Below are 22,344 nucleotides of genomic sequence, written 5' to 3'. Positions count from 1 at the left end.
TCAGCTTGTAATCACAGAAATAGAGTCTCGATTTCCAAGAAAAAATGGGCAATCGTAATTTTTAAAAATTTTGCCCAGAATTATTCAGACAGTACAAAATAAAGCACCCCCTCACCCCACCACACACACCAATTATGCAATTGCCCTAATTGGTCAGATAATTGCCAACTCTCTTTTTTCCCTTACTACTGTGTAACCCTCACAGGAGATGCTAATGTGATGCAGAGACTGTATAAAATCAGTCAAAACAAACCGTTGCTCAAATCTCTAAACTAAATAATTCTCACTGATCCAAATGGGGTGGGGATAAGAAGAAGGGGAAAGGAATGAAGTTTGCAGATGAACTTTCTCCCTAAGTCTCATTTGCAGCCAGGTAAAATGAAGTTATAAGGCCTCAATTCTCAACAGATTTGCACGGCACAGTAATAGCCTTTATGCTTGGAAATTTATGGGCCATGGACAGTTTATAAGAAACGATGTAGTTCATCAGAGAGTCAGACTGATGGAACACATGGGAGCATTCTGCACAGGAAGTTGGGTTTTGGAATAATACTTACTTTGATAGAGTTGTTTTGTTAGCTAAGTAAAACAGTAGGGAAGCCAGTGGCCACTTAGGCTTCAAACATAAATATATATTTATAAGTCACCCAGCTGCCTAATTGAGAGCCATAGTATTTTCACTAAGTCTATCTCTACCAGAAAGCACTAAAAACAAGCAGATTATCAGCAAAGCCCCACTCTCTGCTTAGACTTTAATCTGTCAGGTAGTTTGGGAATAATTAAATGCTATCTAAATACTTTCCTCTTGGAGTCAAAAGGACAAAGAAGATGGGGCCAATGGATAGCTCACATTTTGAGGGGAGGGAGGAAGCTTTCCTTTTTCAAAAAAAATTAATATATAAAGATGTAAAGGTGAATCGCAGAGTACTCTGGGATTGGTTGATTTCTATTCTCAAATATCTGAAATGATTATTCTATTTACTCAGGATGGGAAAGACTAGAAAATAATGGGAGGAGGTGTTTGTGATATATATCTGATGCCTTCCTGTCTCTCAGAGGAGGTTAAGCTGGAGGTAAATTGTTACAAACAAGATTTCACATTCTGTTATGGGGAGGGCTAAAAGAGTTTGGAGTTTGCTTAGTATGATGGAAAAAATGACCATTATACTGAACTATTTTCGTAACTGCATTTTAGAGTTCATCAGAAATTTTATTAAGAGATAAACAGTAAAGTTGTAGGGTTAATCAAGTCAAGGGTCCTAGGTAAACAACACATTTTCCAAGCAAAACATCCAAATGTGATGTAGAAGAAATATATACTCCACTCTTGACCTAATCCTTTTGATTAGTTGTGTCTTCTAGAGTTGAGTTCTTCAGTAATGATGATTTACCATAGTTTCCTTCATTTAGTTTTCCTTTTCTATTTGCAAGGTCTTTCCTCCTTTTTAATGGCCTCAATATTAATTATGTCTTCCTCTCTCCTCTTTAGTTATACTTTAAGTGGTGATTATTGTTGTAGAAAGAGCATGAGATTGTTCTGTTTTATTTTTCAAGGAATCTACTAGTTGGGTAAAGTTTTCCACCTGTGCTCTAAGCTATTTATTCTCCCATTTTTCCCCTTAAGAACTCTAATTTCACTTTCATCCCTTGCTTCCTTTCTTATAACTACTCTTCAAGTCTTTATGGCTAAATTATTCTTTTCTCTGAGGTTCCCTTTATATGTGATGTGAAGTTTTTCTCTCCTGGATTTACCTCTTGGTCTTTTATTAACTAACAGTATTTCTTTTTGTGTTTTGTATTTTCTTCTGTCATCTCATATCTCCAGTTTCAGTTGGAGACTGAAACTTTGTGCAAAGGCCAGGCTCCACCCTGACTCACATTCTTGGTTGGTGTGAACTGGCCATATTTGATCCTATCCCTTGTGTACACTCATTGCAGTTCTAGATGGGGTGGTTGGGCCTAGGCCTCACCCCCTACCTCATTCCCTGGTCTCTGTCTTTTTCTTCTGGTGTTCCAGTACAGTAGTTGGCTCTGGCTTCTTTGTGCAATTCTCAATCAGGGGTTCCCCTAGGCCTTGACAGGATCCATTTGAATATTGGAGTTCAGACTGATCTCAAGCCTCTTTCAAGGCCTGGCATGTACCCAGTTGTTAAGTTGGCCTTGTCTCCCCTAGTTTGACCCTTTTCTGAGTGCCCAAAACTTTCTGGTCATCTTCCTATGGACTGGATAGAGAAGTTTACTAATTTTCTCTTCAGTTTTCTTGATCATTGTTCCTTCTAGTGCCCCTACTAGTTTTGTTTATGTAGGAGAGTTAGATCTTTCACACCACTCTCTTAAGTGGAAGTTTAGGTTTGTTTCTTTAAAGATCATTTTTTCATATCTCAAAACCTGCTTTCTTCTAAAAATTCTAACCTCATGTCTCTTCTGAATTCCCAAGGGGCCTCTATCAGTACAGTTGAACCTCTGGAAAGATACTACAAATTTTGAGTACTAGTTTATTAGTAGATTTGAGTATGTGTTATCCAATAACCAGCCTAGTTGAATTTTTGAGATTTCTATCACTAGAATAATAACCACCATGTGCTGGTTTATTGTTAATTAATGAATCATTTACTACAGTGGTTAATGAAACCATCTACTGAAGAGTGAAGGGGTAGGGTCTCAATCTTTGTTAGTGGAGGGAATGGGCAAATTTATGTGAACACAGATCTTTTGAAGTATATCTCACTCTTCTCTCCAATTACTTATACTTCATTCATTCAATGAACATTTATCAAGTGCTTACTACATGCAGAAGACTCCCCTAGAGCCGTGGTAGATTCAAAGTTCATATAAAACAGAGTCCTGACTTCCTTAGAGCAACCTGCTTTTCTGTGTATTATCTTTAAAGTCTAGTCTAGTTATGAAGTTTTCATTTGTCTCTAAGTAGAGCTCCATATGCCTCCCCCACCCACTGCAAATGTTTCATTGCTCTTGTGCAGAAGCTTCTTAATTGGTTTTGTTGCATTCTCTGACATTCACATAGCTGTCAAAGTGACTTTCCTAAAGCCCATGTGTGAGCATGCCACCCCCTTACTCATTACCTTTCAGTGGTTCCCTATTGCCTCTAGAACCTCATGTAGACTCCTTTGTTTGGCATTTAAAGTCCTTCACAACTTCACCCCACTTAACTTTGCAATTTTATTGGATATTATTCTCCTTCATTTATGCTAGGAACCAGCCAAATTTACCCTCTTGTTCTTTACATATGACGGACATTCCATCCCATGGTGCCATGCCATTATGTTGGCCACACCCCATGCCTGGAATGCACTCCCTCTCAACCTTTGGGTCTTAGAATTCCTAGTTTCCTTCAAAACTCAACTAAAATTTTCCATTTGACAAACATCTCCAAGATATTAGGGCCATTCCCCCCAATTATCTTGTCTTTGTTTTGCATATATATTTCTGTGTGTACATATTGTACACGTATAGTTCCCTCTTACCCTCAGACCTTATAGAAGGTAAGCTGGCCTCTTGAGGCCAAGGACTTCTTATTTTTATCTTTGGATCCCCAGTGCCTGGAGCATAGAAAGTGACTAAGAAACACTTATTCATTGATTTATATTAAGCACTATAATTATAATGAAAAATGCTTGTAGACTGATTTATACTAATCATTATAATTATAACTGCTTATTGATTTATGTTAATAAATGCTTGTTGATAGATGTTGAATGATCTTGTTCTTCCTGATTTGAAGTTCTCTTGCATGGCAATATGGAGCACATAGTAGGTGTTCAATATATGCTTATTTACTAATTAATAATTGATTTGTCTTAGTAAACATCTCTCCTGACTTAGATTTCAGGTCTCTTTTTTTCTCATGCCTGGCAATGGTCCCTCAACTGTTTAAGGGAATCCTCATTAAGGTCACTCTTCACCTATGGTAATATCAGCTTTCTGGATCAAACATCTCACACCTGCTTTATCTGTGAATTTTGAAGGGCTGACTCAAAGAATTACCCAGATTCATTTCCCCCACTCCCATCCAAACTGAACAGAAAAAAATGCATTAAATATGTTGAACAGCAGTCAAACCTCCAATAGTTTGGCTCTGCCAGGAAAATTAAACCACCATAGGCCCAGAAACCCCCAAACACTTCCCTTTGGTTCCAAAGCCTAGAAACATAAAATGAGAGGTTTCTTTATTGAGAGCTACAAATGCACTGAAATGACAGCTCACTAGAGAGATGCAGATAAAAAACCTTAAAGGTGTAACCTCAAATTAGGTCCGCATTTCCATGTACCACAGAACATTTCAAAAACTTAATAACTTACAGAAAATGTCACTCATTACCCATTATCTTCCTGTTAATTCCATAATTTCTATGTAGATGGGATTGATCTTAAAACGTTTTAAGCATATCTTGATACATAGTTTAAAAGAATTATTTATTTTTTAGTCTAGGAAGGCAAAGAATTGGCTTTGCTTAATGATTTGTTTTTCTTCTTAAAAATCAGTATCAGAACATAGCAAAGTTAGTAATATAATTTTTAAAGATTAACCAGTATTATTCAATAGCTAAGCAATAAGACCTTTAATACTCTGAAGCTAAGGAGACTTTGAGAGGCTCAACAGATGTTACAGCTGCACAATACAATGAATTTCTTAGTTCCACCATTTTGAATTTCCCTCATGAAAGCTTAGATAAGATTTCCATTTTCAAGGCATTAAAAATGGTTGTCTAGAGAAACAAGGTGTCTCTTACTTTATGAACAGCCAAGAAACAAAAATCTAAAAGGATAAAATAGATAGATTAAGAGTTAATTAGTAATTTCACAAAGGATTGACACAAGGCTTCCTGTGAATTGTGAGTTCCTTATGGACATTAAGCATATGATTCAACCATTTCAAACCTCTGGAAATTTTTGTTCATTTGAAAGACTCTATGTGTGCATGACATCAGCACCATCAATATTATTTATTTTGTATCCTTCCCTCAGTGGTAATGTGTTGGATGCTGTTCAAAGGGAGCTGAAGAGACTCTGACAGACATTTAACTGAAAATTCTCACATCTAGGCAAAAGGAAGGAAATACATCTCAGGATGCCATGAAGTTTCCTCTTTGTTGAAGACTAGTTGCTTCTGGAGAGAGAATTTTGAGTAATCAAGAGCAAAGTTTCTAGAAGGAATAAGTGAACTCCAGGGTCCACTATTGCCACCAAAGTGAAGAGTGCATCTGGATAGGGCAGAAAAAGTGGTGCTCAAGGCACCTTCTAAATTTGAACAACTTGAGGGAAAGCTCTAATGACCCCACTTTAGTTACTGCTCTGGATTTAGTACCCAGAATTAGAGATTTTATCATAACTGTGAATGATAGAAATGAAGGAAGAGAATATTGAAAAAAAGATGGTAGCATTAATATTTTAGGTGTGTATGCAAAATACACTCCTAAATGAGAAACAGTCACTATCCTACTTCAGCTTTAATGGTGGGCACTAATAGATGTAACCATTACAGAGAACACAAACAAGATTTCTCCCAGATTTAGTGAGTTGTTACACAGCTTTAAGTCAGCGGGATACTTCGGACTTAAGCATTTGTCAGCTGGGAGCAATCACTTAGAATAGGTGAATCACAAATGATATAACAATCCAGTTAAAGGAAGTAGAGTGTCAATACCAAAGCATTCTCGTTACTTCTTTTGCTCTGGATCCAGAGAAGTTGCTTTGTTCTTCAACCCGTTTCTTGAAAGAAGCCAAAATCCTGGTTCTCTTCCTTTACAACAGTCGGAATGAATAATTCATTTCTAAAGATCTATAAAAATCTACCAGTGAAATTTATGGCCCAGGTGCTATAATCTACTCAAGTCTAGTGTTTGAAAATACTCTTTCTGCTTTTCTTTTTTTCTTTTATGGGGGCGGAGATAACCTACATACATACATACATATTATATACATACATATATATATATATATATTCCTGTTCAAATGTATTATTGGACCTCTTCATTATTATGTAGTGATTTACAATTGTGGTGATTGTATTTTCTCAACCAAAATGATCTGATAAAGGGTTTTTCCTCCAAATCATTGAAAGAACATATTTTTTGTTTGTTTGTTTGGTTTCTGAAATCATGATCCTGAAAAAAAATATAGGAGGTTAAGAACTTTACCTCAGATTCTTTTGGCAGCAGTTAAGGTATGCCATTTAAACGTCTAAATAAACATGCACTATGCTTGTTGTAAGTAAGACTGGTGCACACTGTTCAATATCTTCGGGCACATTTGGGGCAAAGATATGCACATGAAACCCAAAATTCTAAGATAAAATGAATTTGGGGGCATGCGTAAGAACTGAATGTGTCTCAGTTTGCATGCACGGACGAGGTTTTCAGGGCTGTCGGTTTATAAGTAAGTTTGAAATTTTGGTCTAAGGAGTTCATTTGAAATTCATAACCTACAGGATGAAAAGTCTTTCCAACACAATCACAATGTGCAGTGCACATGTATCTGATCTGCAATCTGCAATCACGTCAAAATGTGTCAGCTCATTTAATATTCTTTTTAACTATCCTTTGATTAGGGGAGCACTGTATCAACTTCTGCAAGCCTACAGTCAAATCTACCTTAAAATTATTATCACCTGGTGGGAAATGTCCTTCCAGTTCTAAACGCCAGTTCATCATGTCTTATTTGTAATTCATTTGATGATTTTGATATATCATTATAAATACTGTATGTGACTAACTCTTTACATGAAAGCTTTGTTCTTGCAAAGACGGTTGGAAGTGGGAATTGCATACTGGCTTTCGGATACATATGTTGTGAATCTAGCCCAAGCAGGTGTTGTGCTAGACTGAGATGATAAATCACCATTCTGAAATATCTTTCTGTTGGGAAAACTTATGTCATTAATACTCATCACTCAACATTGAATCTGCCTCAGTTTTCAGTGCTACAGGATGGCAGTAGTTCTCTTGATTTAACGTAACTGAAGAACAATTATTAGAAAATAAATGAATTCCAACTAAATAATGAATGTGAATGTAGAATGGAAGCTACTTGAGGGAAGGAACGATTTAACTTTTTTTCATAAGGTGCTTGTGTGTGTGTGTGTGTGTGTGTGTGTGTGTGTGTGTGTGTGTGTGTGTGTGTGTATCACTAACACTTGACCCAGTCTCTGTTCATTTTATATTTATTTTTTTTTGAACTGGATCTCAGATTTCCTGGGAATAGGGATGTCTCAGTAAGGAATGTCCCCTACAAATGGTCTATTACACTAAGGGAGAAGGAGCTGGAGAGGGAGGGGTGGAGGAGGGAGACAAAAGGAGAGAGAGGGGCAGGGAAAAAGGAAGGGAGAGATGATGGCTTAGTGGTGCATGAGCTATTTTCAGAGTCAGGAAGACCTCAATTTATGTCCTGCCTGTGACTTGTACTGTCTGTGTTACCGTGGACAAACCACTAACCTTACATTTCTTCAGGCAACTCTTTGAGCCTTGCTCATATTAGGTGCTAAATAAATACTTAATAGAGGCAACTGGGTAGCACAGTAGATAGAGTCCCTGCCCTGGAGTCGGGAGGACCTGAGTTTGAATCCAATCCCAGACACTTGATACTTACTATCTGTGGGGCACTAGGCAAGTCACTTAACCCTGATTTCCTCATCGCCCCCCAAAAATAAATAATAGACTTAATTCATCTAAATTCTATTAATGAAGTCAAGAAAGACTTTTGGTTATCTGTAATGGAACAAGGGAAAGAGAATTGTTCAACATCTATTGCTTTATAAATATAAACATTGCTTTATAAACACAGGACCAGATATAAATGGGGGAGAAAACCAAACTAACAACAACGGCAAGATAACAATGATAAATCTTGTATTTCTCAAACATTAGAGCTACATGGTACGTGAATCACACCTTGTCCAGCAAAGTCCCGGTTCCTAAGACTCTTAAGTATTAGGAATTTAAATGGAAAAACAAACAAATAAACTAGCTAGTTGGTGCAATGTTTAGAAGTGTTGTACCTGGAGTCAATAAGCCTAAATCTGAATATTGCCTCAGACATAATATATTTAGTATCATCTTTATCCTGTAATGTAGCTTTGTATATATATATATACATATATATATATATATATATGTTGGTATGCATATATACATATACATATATACACACATATATATTTAAAATAATATCTTTATCCTTTATATATCTTGCTTATACATAGTTGTTTGCCCCACCCTGCTTGCCATCACAGCTATCTCCCCCACTAGACTTGGAGCTCCCTAAGCTCAGAGACTCCTTTTTGCTTTTGTTCGTATCCCCAGAACTGAGCTTAGTAGATCCTTAATAAATGCTAGTTGAATGACTGTGTAACCTTGGGTGCGTCACTTACCCTTTCTCAGCCTCAGTTTCCTCATCTGAAAAACGGGGATAATAACAGCACTTCCTTCACAAGGTTGTTGTGAAGATCAAATAAGCAAATATATGTAAACATTAAAGTACTATACAAATGCTTACTGTTATTATCACTAAAGAGCTTTCAAAGCATTTTAAGGAGAAAGTTCCCTTTTTAAAGACACAAACAAATATTAGTAATAACCTGTTACTTTGATGACAATATTAAAATGTTGGTTTCTTTTTTTTAATGTTGGTTTCTAAGAGACTAGTATCAGCTCCCAATGTTCAGGGGGGCCATGGCATCATTCCCCATTTGGTATTAGACTTATTCAATGAGATGATACCAGAGGAGTATGGGTCATAAAGCTGACACAAATAAATCAATAATCTGAGGCTCATAAAGAGTAAAACTTGCAAAGTTGGGGTTTGGGTGATTGCTTCTCCATGATGAGAGCATAATGAGAGTGTAATGGTAACTCGATGGTCAAGAAGTGCTAGAAAATGGAGATGAGGTTATAATTTAGCTCTGAGTTGTAGTGGGTGACCTAGCACTTAGGAGTGGGACTGTGTGGACATCTTATGTCACAAATGGGTTTATCTGATTGAGCTTATGACTCGGTACATCAGAAAAATCACCGAGCATCAGGCTTGCTGTGATCCTTGCCATCTGTGTTACTTCAAGAAAGTCATTTCACCTCTTTAGCTCTCCCATTTTCAATCTAGGAATTGGTTTTTCTTGCCTATGCATATTCCCTACAAAGATTTTATTTGTGTTTTTTTCTTTTTCTGGGGAGGGGGAGAGAAAAAAATTCTTATCATATGAAAAAATTTTAAAAAAACAAATGAGGGCATCAGACTAGATTACAGCACAGATCCTTCCAGATCTGCGGTCTTGTGCTGAATTGCAAGCTAAATCCCGGAGCTATCCATCTGAAATTTGGTAGGCATGGTCTGCCACCCCCTGCCCCCACCCCCATTCTATATATGAACTATGAGGAACCAGGCAGTGTGAAGTTTTTGCTTAGAGTTTGGCTTACAGTGTATAGCTAGAGAGTGAGATTTTATCTCTGATGTCAGTGACCATATTTCAAATCCAAATAGAATTTTTTTTATGTTTAGCTTGGTGTTACATAATATATGACTATAGAGTCACAATACTGATCCATTCAAATGAGATGTAGCATCCATGAAGAGCTTGCCTTGATTTACCCTATTTGTGCTCAACACATGTTGTTCTTTTGGAATGACCTTGAGTGATACTGTGGTGCAATAGTTGAAGTGTTCTCCTTGTTAGCAAATATCCATCCATATGGGTGATATTTTGGAAGGGGAGGGGGAAGGGAAAATAGTTCAAAGTCATTTGGAGCTATGACTGATGTATGAGCTGGGTGATAAAGCAGGATAATGGAGCTCTTGAGAAATCAGTTTTTAAAATGCTATTGAAGTAATAAGCCTGGCTTTCCCATGACTCATAATCTAGTTATTTTGGTGACTTCAAAAGAAAGTTTTAAGGCATGGTATCTTTGGGCATTGTGATCTGGTGGATAGGTGGTGAACCTAGAGTCAATGAGACCTGGATTCAAATCCCACCATTGACAATTAATAGCTGTTTAATCATGGGAAGTTGCTGGAATTCTCTGAACTGTAGTTGCCTCATCAGTAAAATTATATTAGTACCTACCTCATGGACTTGTTGTCAGGCAAAAATGAGATAATAAGTGCTTTATAAGCCTTAAAGCTATATAAATGTTAATTAATTTATAGCTATGTCACCATGTGTTTATTTTGGTGGGAGAATAAGGTATGGTGGTAAATAGTTTATCCTAAAAACTACCTAAGGATGAGGAATTAATTCCTTTGAGTAGGATCACAGGATCACCAGATCATTGATTTAGGAATAAGGAAAGCTAGAGGGATCATTGATCCCAACTCACTCACTTTACAAATGAGGAAACTGAGGCACAGAGCAAGCACAAGCTTACCTAGGGTCACAACCAGAACGTTTCTAAGCCAGGATTTGAATTCAGGTCTTCTGACTCAAAGTACATAACTGTCCATTGCACCACCTGAGAGAAGAAGCAAGAAAGACACAAGGGCTGTTAGAAGCATGATGGTGTGAAGTCTTTTGTGTCTATTTGTAAGCAGAACCCATGAATTCAGGAGGCTTTATTCCTTGAGGGATGAGTTCAGATTGTGAGGCACAACAATGTGAGAAAACAATGTGAAGAAATAGACAACCTTTAGGAATATAGATTCCAGCCAGAAAAATAAACAAAGAAACAAAAAAAAGAACCATGAAATCTGAACCCTTCTCTGCCCTGGAAAAACCAAAGCAAAACAAGGAAAAAACCCTGAATGTGAGCTGGAAAAATATGTTAAATTATTGGTGCTGATAAATCACATTGAAGAGGCCAATCACAAAATAGCAAGCACTCTGAAGGAGGCTCCTCATGATTTATTCAAGGAAGGGCAAGGTGGGGTTTTTACATCCCCCTCCTTGTCCCTCACCTTTCAGAAAGTGTTTTCCATGGTTTCTGTGAATGGTTTGGCACTGGGCCCTAGTGAAGGGGTCTCCTTCTGGAGTCAGATGATCCATTAGCATGATGGTTGTGCTTCCCCAAGGATTCATTAATGCATTTGGTGAGTGTTTACATAGTTTGGGGTCCTGTCCCACTTAGAATAAAAGCAAGAAAGCAGATCTGTTTGATCAGATCTCTTCCACTTGGTATGTGTACCAGAGGCCACAGTAAACCTCCTTAACAGTTACATAGAGGGCTAAACTAAAGCTATTGTTAGTCTGTGTGATGGATTAATATCAAGAATGTTAATGTTATCCCCAAGAACACTTTTTAATTTATATTGAAATTGTATAAACAGGGTCAGTAGAGCTAAATGGGATGTCAATGACCTATGAAGATCGGAAAGTAAGCAAAAGATCTTAAAATAAGCATGTAACCTGAACACCTCAGGGATTGTTGTATATCAAAAGGCAATTGTTTACATAAAGAAATGGAGAATTACTTACTGGTAATTCCGTTTGTCATAGGTTCCTTTCCAATCCATCAAAGGGATGTGGATGGACAGTGCTTTAACTCTACCTATTAGGGGCCAAAGAGGCCACAAAGAAATGTCTCCTTTGTTATATTTGGGGCAACACTGGAGGCTTCCCACCTCTTCGCTGGCCCATTAGCTACTGAGCAAAAACCTTTTTTTAAAAGAAAACCCAACATGAAGAGGTTGATGAGAGGCAGCAATCCAGCTGAACTCTCTCAGCATTCCCCTCCAAACAACTTTAATATAATACCTTAAATCAAATTTTGGAGTGACAGAGCCAACAAAACGTCAAGGTGAGACATTATTCCAGCCTAAGAAAACTTAGAAGGTATGCAGGAGAGGTCTGTGGCACCAGGGTGAAGGCCTGTATAGAGTGCACACAAGTGGTAGCAGCAACAGTGGCTGAAGCAGCAGCAGCAGCAGCGAGAGCTTTGAGACTATCAGGGGGTCAGAAAGAGATTACAAGATGCTTGTTGGCACTGGATACAGCTAGCATAGATTGCCATCTCTATTCCCCATTCTTAGTTCTGGGTCACAGCTCCAGGGTGGAGAGGAGTGCTGGCAGTTACTCACAAGGGGATAGGGCCCCTGGTCACAGTTCCAGGGCCAAGACAATCACTAGTGCTTGTGGCTGCAGGGAGGCAAAGGCCCTTGCTGGGTAAAGAACAGAATGCATGCCAGGGAAGCAGCGACCACACCTCCCCTTGTACCACAACACCTTAGAGGCACCAAAAACCTACAGTCTCCCAGAACTAGCTCTGAAAACGACATCAAGACAAAGTATGAAGCTTGACACAATGCTGCCCCACACTCACATGAAAAGAGCCCAACTTTAACATAAAGTTTGAAGTCAAGAAAGAGGCTAGAACAGTAAGTAAACAACAAGAACAACAACAAAAGAACTTTATCATAAAAAGCTACTATGGCAGCAGGGAAGATCAAGACACAAATTCAAAAGAAGACAATAATGTGAAAACCACTAGAATCAAGGCCTCAAAGAAAAAATACTAATTGGACACAAGCCCAACGAGAATTATTAGAAGAGTTAAAGAAAGAGATGACTGTGGTAGAGGAAAAATTAGGAAAAGAAATGAGAGTTATGTAAGAAGATTATGAAAAAAGGATTAAGAGTTTGGCAAAAATGGCACAAAAATATTGAAGAAAATAGCATCTTAAAAACCAGAATTAGCTTAGTGGTAAAAGAGGCACAACAATTAACTGAAGGAAAAGAACTCCTTAAAAAGCAGAATAGGTCAAATGAAAAAAAAAAGAGGAACAAAAGCTCACTGAAAAAATAATTCTTTAAAAATTACAATTGGGTAAATGGAAGCTAATGACTGCATGAGACATCAAGAAACAATAAAATAAAGTCAAAAGAATAAAAAATAGAAGAAAATGTGCATCAGAAAAAAAACTGACCTGGAAAACAAATTGAGGAGAGATAATTTAAGAATTATTGGACTACCAGAAAGCCATGGTCCTAGATAAAGAGTCTAGACATCATATTTAAAGAAATTATAAAGTAAAACTGCCCTGATATCCTAGCAATTGAAAGAATCCACCAACCCCTTTCTGAAAGAAATCACAAAATGAAAATTCCCAGGAGTATTATAACCAAATTTCAGAGGTCCTAGGTAAATATTGCAAACAGCCAAACAGAGACAATTGAAATATCATGGAGCCACAGTAAGGATTATACAAGATTTAGCAGGATCAGAAGGCTTGTCATATATTCCAGAAGGCAAAAGAAGTAGGATTACAACCAAGAATAGTCTACTTAGCAAAACAGTATATAATCCTTCAGGGGAAAATTGATATTTAATGAACTAGAGGACTTTCAAGCATTCCTAATGAAAAGACCAGAGCTGAATAGAAAATTTGACATTCAAACACACGACTCAAGAGAAGAATAAAAAGGTAAATATGAAAGAGAAATAATAAAAATTCAATAATGTTAAACTGTTTATACTCCTACATGGGAAGATGATTCATGTAACTTCTAAGAATTTTATCATTTTTGGGCAGTTAAAAGGAGACAGGGGGCATGGTTATACTCAATTATGTTGGAATGATCTCCAAAAAAAGATGGATGAGAAAGAGGGATGCACTGGGAGGACCAAGGGGAAGAAGGTTGAATGGGGAAAGTTATCTCACATGAAAGAGACATGCAAGGAAGAGCTCTCACAGTGAAGGGCAAATTGGCAGGTAATGCTTGAACTGCACATTGAAATTGGTCCAAAGAGGGAAGAATATACACAGACACACACAGAAAGACATAGACACACAAACACACACACTTAGTTGTGTATAGCAATCTATCTTATCCAGTAGGGAAATAGAAGGAGAAGGAGAGATGATAAAAAGGAGGACAGATAAAGGAAGGCAGTGGCTAGAAACAAAATAAACTTTTGAGGAGGGACAGGATAAAGAGAGAGAAGAAGAAACAGAAGAAAATGGGATGGAAGGAAACACAGTTAGTAATCATAACTGTGAGTGTGAATAGGATGAACTCACCCACAGAACAGAGGCAGGTAGCAGAATGGATTAGAAACCAGAATCCAACACTATGTTGTTTACAAGAGACACATTTGAAATAGAAAGACGCACATAGAGTTAAAATAAAGAATTGGAGAAGAATTGAATATGCTTCAGCTAAAGTAAAAAAGGCAGGGTAAAAATCATGTTCTTAGACAAAGCAAAAGCAAAAATAGATCTAATTAAGAGAGATAATCAGGGAAACTACATTTTGCTAAAAGGTACCACAGACAATGAAGTACTTTCAAAAATTTTTATAGCAAGTTTCTCTGATAAGGAAGGCCTCATTTCTCAAATATGTAGAGAACCGAGTCAAATTGATAAAAATAAGAGCAATTCCCCAATTGACAAATGGTCAAAGGATATGAACAAGTTTTCAGAAGAAGAAATCAAAGCTATACATAATCATATGAAAAATGTTCTAAATAACTATTAGAGAAATGTGAATTAAAACAACTATGAGATACCATCCCACATCTATCAGAAATGACAAATGCTAGAGGAAATGAGGGGAATAGGTATACTAATGAATTGTTGGTGAAATAGTGAACTGGTCCAAGCATTTTGGAGGACAATTTGGAACTGTGCCCAGAGGGCTGTAAAACTGTGCATACCCTTTTATCCAGTAATACACTACTAGGTCTGTATCTCAAAAAGATCAAAAGAAAAGAAAAAGGACACAGATGTGCAAAAAAAGTTGTATCAGCTCTTTTTGTGGTGGCAAAGAATGGAGGGAATGCTCCTCAATTGGGAAGTTGCTGAACAAGTTATGACATACGAGCATGATGGAGTACTATTGTGCTATAAGAAATTATGGGGGTGTGGTCGTTTCTGAGAAACATGTCAAGACCTTTGTGAACTGATGCAAAGTGAAATAAGAAGAACCAGGAGATCATTATATACAGTAACAGCAATGTTATAATAATGACTAACTGTGAAACACTTGGCCACTCAGATCAATACGATGATCCAAGACAATTTCAAAGAATACACGATGAAAAAATATTATCCACCTCCAGAAAGAGAACTGATGAACTCTCTGATTGCAAATTAAAGTCTAATTTTCTAAATGTTTTTGCTTTTTTGCAATACAACTAATATGAAAATGTTTTGCATTATTTCACATTTCTAATTGATATATTGTTTGCCTCCACAGTAGAGGGGGGAAGGATTGAGAGAATTTGGAACTCAAAATTTACAAAGAAAAGAATGTTACAAATAAATAAACAATAAATTTTTAAAAACCGAACTCAGTTTAAAGAAGAATAACGTTATGAGAGTTTAAACAAAAGGAATCCTTCAGGGAAACACTGATTGAAGGGATTTCTTTTTTTTTTTTTTTTTTTTTTTTTTTTTTAAATGCAATTTATTTATTTAACATATTTGGTTTTCAGCATTGATTTTCACAACAGTTTGAATTACAAATTTTCTCCCCATTTCTGCCCTCCCCCCCACTCCAAGATGGTGTATATTCTGGTTGCCCTGTTCCCCAGTCAGCCCTCCCCTCTATCACCCCCCTCCCCTCTCATCCCCTTTTCCTTTCCTTTCTTGTAGGGCAAGATAAATTTCTACGCCCCATTGCCTGTGTATCTTATTTTTTAGTTGCATACAAAAAGTTTTTTTGTTTTTGAACATCTGATTTTAAAACTTTGAGTTCCAAATTCCCTTCCCTCTTCCCTTCCCACCCACCCTCCCTAAGAAGTTGAGCAATTCAACCTAGGCCACACATGTATTATTATGTATAACCCTTCCACAATATTCATGTTGTGAAAGGCTAACTACATTTTGCTCCTTCCCAACCCATCCCGCTTTATTGAATTTTCTCCCTTGACCCTGTCCCCTTTCCAAAGTGTTTGTTTTGATTACCTCCACCCCCATCTGCCCTCCACTCCACCATCCCCCGCCTTTTATTTTTTTTTTTTATCTTCCTCCCTCTTCTTTCCTGGGGGGTAAGATACCCAACTGAGTATGTATGGTATTCCCCCTCAGGCCAAATCTGATGAGAGCAAGGTTCACTCCTTCCCCCCTCACCTGCCCTCTCCCCTCCTCCCATAGAACTGCTTCCTCTTGCCACCTTTATGGGAGATAATCCACCCCATTCTATCTCTCCCTATCTCCCTCTCTCAGTATGTTACTCTCTCATCCCTTAATTTCATTTTATTTCTTTTAGATATCTTCTCTTCATCCTCAACTCACCCTGTGTCTGCTCTCTCTCTTTTACATATATATATACACATACATACATATACACATAGATACATACATACATTCACATTCACTTATATATATACTTAAACATATACATATATATATATATGCATATATATATATATACATATTCTGATTGAAGGGATTTCTTAACACATTTTCAATTCCCCTCCCTGCACCCATCTAGAAAAGATTAAATGCAGGTTTAGAGGAGAAGGGAAGGGGAAAAGGGAATAAGTATTTATAAAGTGCCTATTATGTGCCAGGTACTGTGCTAAGTAAGCACTTTACAGACATCATCTCATTTGATCCCAACAACCCTGACAAAATAGGTGCTTTGGTATTTCCATTTTATAGTCAAGGAAAGTAGGGCTGAGATAGGTTAAGTCTTCCATTTTTTCATTCCTTTGGTTCTGTTTTATAATATCTTGATTTCTCATAAAGTCACTAGCTTCCACTTGTTACAATCTCATTTTTAAGGTAGTATTTTCTTCAGTGGTCTTTTGGACCTCCTTTTCCATTTGGCTAATTCTGCCTTTCAAGGCATTCTTCTCCTCATTAGCTTTTTGGAGCTCTTTTGCCAGTTGAGTTAGTGTATTTTTAAGGTGTTATTTTCTTCAGTATTTTTTTTAAGTCTCCTTTAGCAAATCATTGACTTGTTTTTCATGATTTTCTTGCATCACTCTCATTTGTCTTCCCAATTTTTCCTCTACTTCTCTAACTTGCTTTTCCAAATCTTTTTTGAGCTCTTCCATGGCCTGAGACCAGTTCATGTTTTTCTTGGAGGCTTTTGATGTAAAGTATTTGACTTTGTTGACTTCTTCTGGCTGTATGTTTTGGTCTTCTTTGTCACAAAAGAAAGATTCCAAAGTCTGAGTTTGAATTCGAGTCTGTTTTTGCTACTTGGCCATGTTCCCAGCCAACTACTTGACCCTTGAGTTTTTCATCGGGGTATGACTGCTTGTAGAGTGGAGAATACTTTGTTCCAAGCTTGAGGGGCTGCATTGTTATTTTCAGAGCTATTTCTACACAGCAAGCTCTGCCACACTAGCGCTACTCCTACCCAAAGAACTGCCAGCCTGGACGATGACTCAGATCTGAGCAGGCTCTGCATTCCCACTGGGATCTGCCACTTAATTCATCCCACCAGGTGGGCCTGGGGCCAGAAGCAACTGCAGCTGTATTTCTGTAGCTGCACTACCTCCACTTCCTCTGGGGCGGTGGCCAAACTGTGAACTCCTTTCACTCTGTTCCCTTAGTTTTTTCCCACTAACCTTCTCTGTTGTCTTTGGTGTTTGTGGGTCGAGAAATCTGGTAACTGCCACAGGTCACTGATTCAGGGTGCTAGGTGTGGTTGGTCCGGGAGCAGCCCATGCTGGGCTCTGCTCCACTCCACTCCCAGCTCAGTGTGATGGACCTTACCCAGCGACCATCCAGGCTGTCCTGGGCTGGAGCCCTGCTTCTCTCCGCTATTCCGTGGGTTGTGCAGTTCTAGAATTTGTTCTGAGCCGTTTTTATGGGTGTTTGGAGGTCTGAGGGAGAGCCCTAGGCAAATCCCTGCTTTCCAGCTGCCATCTTGGCTCTGCCCCCAAGCCCTTCATTTTATAGATGAGGACATTGAGGCCCAGATAGATTAAAGGACATTTATCGGCTGTGTGACTCTGGGCAGATAACTTAAGCTCTCAGCCTCAGTTTCTCCATCTGTAAAAAGAAGATAACAATAGCACCTACCTCACAGTGTTGTTGTGAGGCTCAAATGAAATCTTTGTAAAGTACTTTTCAAACCTTAAAGGGCGATATTGATACTAGTTTTCATCATCATCGTTATCATCATCATCAACTTCATTAGCTATTTGAATGATAGGATTAAAGAAAGACCTGGATGTTTCATATGTGGCCTGAGGAAAACACCTTGAATTCTCAAAGGAATGAAAGAATTAGAAATGTGATTCCTTCAGGTCAAAATCTCTTCATTTTGCAGTATTTATGTTAATCTTTTTGCGGGAGAACTCTTAATTAATAAAAAGTCAAGTCCAGTCAAAAAGCATTTCTTTAGCAGTTATTATATGCAAGACACTGTGCTAAGCACTGGAAATAAAAAAGAATGGCAAAAAAACCCAAAAACAACAACACCTCCCCCCCCCCAAAATCACTGCTCAAAGGAGAGAGACCACAGTCTAATTGGGGAAATGATATGCAAACAACTATGTAAAAATAAGCTATATTAAGGATATCTTGGATGAACAGAGGGAAGACATTACCACTAGGGGTGGTTGGGAAAGGCTTCTTGGAGAAGGTGGGATTTTAGCTGGGACTTCAATATAGCTGAGGAAGCCAGGAGACAGAGAATAGGGGAAAGAATTCCAAGCACTGGGAAAACCAGTGAAATTGGGAGAAGTTGGGAATATTGCATGTGAAGAGCAGCAAGTTGGTCAATGTCACTGGATGCTAAAGTATAAGAATCGAAGTAAAATATAAGAATACTGAAAAGATAGGAAGGCATGAGGTTGTGTATATCTCACATGTACATACTGCTTACTTAACACATTGCCTGGCACACAGTAGGACTTGATAAATATTTGTTTACTTAACTTGATCCTGGAGGTAATAGAGTCATTTAAGGACACCTTTACTAGGATAAGGAAATAGGTATAGGTTGACAAGAAATACTTAATTTTTTTCTTCCATGTCCTATTTTATCCACTGGTTCTTTCAGAGCAAGAAAGTATTTTTTCTTTACAAATTATACATATATATATATGTTAGTTATTCATAGATATGAACATTATAGTTGTTTATGGATATTCTCCTCTTATGCCCCACCTAATGACTGTCCCTTGTAAGAGAGAAATGCTAAGTCAACCACTATTGTAAATGTCTGCCAGTATATGCAACAATTTTCATCATCCTCTCACCTCAATGACAAAAAGGAGGTGAATTTCTTCCTGTGTTCTCCAGGACCTAGATTAGTCATTATGATTACCCAGATTTTGACTTGAAGAAGAAACCTCCCTGACCTTGTGCTTTTTCCCACAAAATGTTCATAACACATGTAAGAAATATCACCTTTTAGAGAGCTGAAGAGGTTCAAGTGTGGGGAAATTCACAAGAAAACAGTGTTGTATTTCTCAAACTGAAGCAGCAAGTTGCTTGGCAAATTTCAATAGAGTAGTAACAGTCACTCAAAGTCTCAAATGGGTCAATGTTCCATTTGGTTCATATTAAATATTTATAAGTTGTCCTTTCCAGCCCTGGCTTTTGTGTCACTGCAGAACTTTGTTGGTTATGAAATCCATATCTGTCCCCAAATACACAGGGGAATAGGGGGAGCAATGAAGATAATTCTCTTTGTAAGAAGACTGGGGTTTCCAGGCATTGCGTGGGGCTGGAAAGTAGTCACAAATCTGGTTTGGGGACATATTGGTCCATAATTAATAGTGTTTAATCTTAAGACATGCTCCGTGAGTTTGGTGAGAAATCTTATTCTGAGGAGGGTTGAGGATCTTCATTAGCCCAACCAAGAAATGACAAAATTTAGTTGGTTGAAAAGAAATTGAGGTGTTTATAATCCTAAGAGGAGAGGGGCTTTGGCAGTTCTCAGGTTTGATGGTTTAAGTAGTTTGGAGTTCGCCAGGGGTTATGGGGAAGATTTGCCACTTAAGATAAATGAGTTCTTCAGTTTATGAACTCACTCCCTTGGCTACTGGACTTTTCTATGATATCCTGACAGTCCCTTGAATTAGTTTCTGACTGTGAGACCATAAGCCTCATGCTTGGAGTCCTGCAAGAAAAATAAACCCAACTGAACCAACCAAAATACTGTGGAGGGTGTTGAAAAGTCTTGGTTGCAGTATTGTGATTAATTTTAAGTCAGCATAAAAAGTCATTTTCTTTTTTTCTTTTTTGGTAGGGATGAAGTAGGTTATTGACAAAGTTGTTAAGATTATGGCTTTGCTTGTCTTGTGTTCCATAAAGCCTCACTTGGATGATGGTTAAAGAAGACAAACAAAAAGAACAAAGATTTTATTTATGTCTTAAAGACTATATAGATATAATGTATTTTTTAAAAGTCATTTTAAAAATAATTTTGTGATTATAGTTCCATACTGCTCTTGGAGGTAGCAAATGCTGGCTAAAGAATAAAACATTATCTCAAGTGGTGGTATAGAAAAGAGGGATGGTTCGCTCAGTTGTTTGGAATTCTAGCTTTCTAGTTAAACACCCTGAGAAAACTGTTGGAGAATATGACTTCCACTCTGCTGCTGCCTATCCCTGACTTACAAAATTACAAACATTCAGCTTAAAATAGCACATACTTACAAATACTTGTTCCTATCCTGCACCCCCACCTCTGCTAGAGCCCATACTGTTGTCATGGAAAAAAAAAACCAAAAACAACTTGGGAGTTTTTTAAAGGCAGAGGGAGGGAAGAAAAAAAAAGGAGTAATTGGCAAAACTTAAGGGAACTGACACTGGACTTGCCTATTGGTTATTCCTCTTCACTATCCACTTAAAAAATTGCCCCATGTTGCTTGATTTTCCTTTTTAAAAATTTTGATTGATTACTGGTTACATACTTTTAATTCCAGGAGATTAGTTAGTAGAGAGCTTCTTTTTTTGTTTTGTTTTGCAGGGGGAGGGCAGGGCAATTGGGGTTAAGTGACTTGCCCAAGGTCACACAGCTAGTAAGTGTCTCAAGTGTCTGAGGCTGGATTTGAACTCAGGTCCTCAGGTCCTCCTGACTCCAGGGCTGGTGCTCCCCTCACCACACCACCTAGCTGCCCCTAGTAAAGAGCTTCTTTGAAAAGGCAAGTGCCTCTAGAGCAAGGTGTGTGTCAGTCAAGAATAATTTGAACTATATTTTTTGAGGGAAGAGGAAAAAGGCAATTTTGGAGCAGGCCACTCTTGTAGGGGAAAGAATAAGCCAGGAAAGGCTTTCTCAATGAAAGGTTTAGAGCAGTAGGGTCATGATCATAGATTTCAAGCTGGAAGGGATCTTAGAGACTCCTTTGTTTTACAGATAAGGAAAGTGAGAAAGCTTAAGACTTTCATGAGGTTCCAGAGATACCAAGTCAAGAGTCAGCATTTGAAATCAGGTCCTCTGGCTCTAAATACAACATTCTTTCTCCAGAATCTGGCCCTTATTTATTCAGAGTAAATGTAAATAGAAATTGTTTCTGTTTTGGCCAGAAACCCTCAGGGTCTTCCCCTCCCAGATTTCTGTTTTCTCTTCCTTCCTTTCTTTCTTTCTTTCTTCCTTTCTTTCTTTCTTTCTTCCTTCCTTCCTTCCTTTCTTTCTTTCTTTCTTTCTTTCTTTCTTTCTTCCTTCCTTCCTTCCTTCCTTCCTTCCTTCCTTCCTTCCTTTCTTTCTTTCTATCTCTCTCTCTCTCTCTCTCTCTCTCTCTCTCTCTCTCTCTCTCTCTCTCTCTCTCTCTCTCTCTCTCTTTCTTTCTTTCCTTTCTTTCTCTAGACAATAGAGGCTATTCTCAGCCTCATTTCTTACCTAGCCTTAATCACTGAACAGGTGTTGCCTCAGTCAAACTGAGACCTGTTAAAGACCTTAGATTAAAAAGGCCAAGGTCTCCCACTGCATCCTGGGCCATCTCCAGTTATCCTGATCTATGTCTTGCCACTGGAGCCAGATGGGTCCCGAGAAGAAAGCGAGGCTGCTAACTTTACACAGCCCTGACTCACTTAAATCCAATTCATTTGCACATCATGGTATTACCTCCTTGATGTCATGATCCTCTTCAAGAATGAAGGAACAGCAGCAATAGCCATCCAATGATTAGAAGTCACTGGTCATTGAAATATCATTTTCCTAGTTCTTGAGTGAATAGAAAAGGAAATGGGTTCTGAGTTATGATAAACTCAATTTGTAGTTAGAAAGCTCACCTTCAAACAGTTTCTCTTGGATTTTCTATGGAAGAAAGGAAAACAGAAAGATTCTTTTTGTAACCTCAATCTCTCACTACAGAAGGAAACATGAATTCCATTTTTTTTCTACATTTTTAGCAAGGGGTGCTGCTGATCTGAGTGTCAGGCTTTTAGTCATTTCAATTTTCAGAGTTAAATTAGAAGAAAATTTAACTATCTACATTTTAGGGGTTTTTGTGAAAGAAACCTATTGCTGGGAGGGGGGGGAACAATGAAGAA

This window comes from Trichosurus vulpecula, chromosome 3 (genome assembly GCF_011100635.1).
Source record: "Trichosurus vulpecula isolate mTriVul1 chromosome 3, mTriVul1.pri, whole genome shotgun sequence".
NCBI lineage: Eukaryota > Metazoa > Chordata > Mammalia > Diprotodontia > Phalangeridae > Trichosurus > Trichosurus vulpecula.
The sequence above is the reverse complement of the archived record's forward strand: the minus strand, read 5'-3'. Positions refer to the sequence as shown.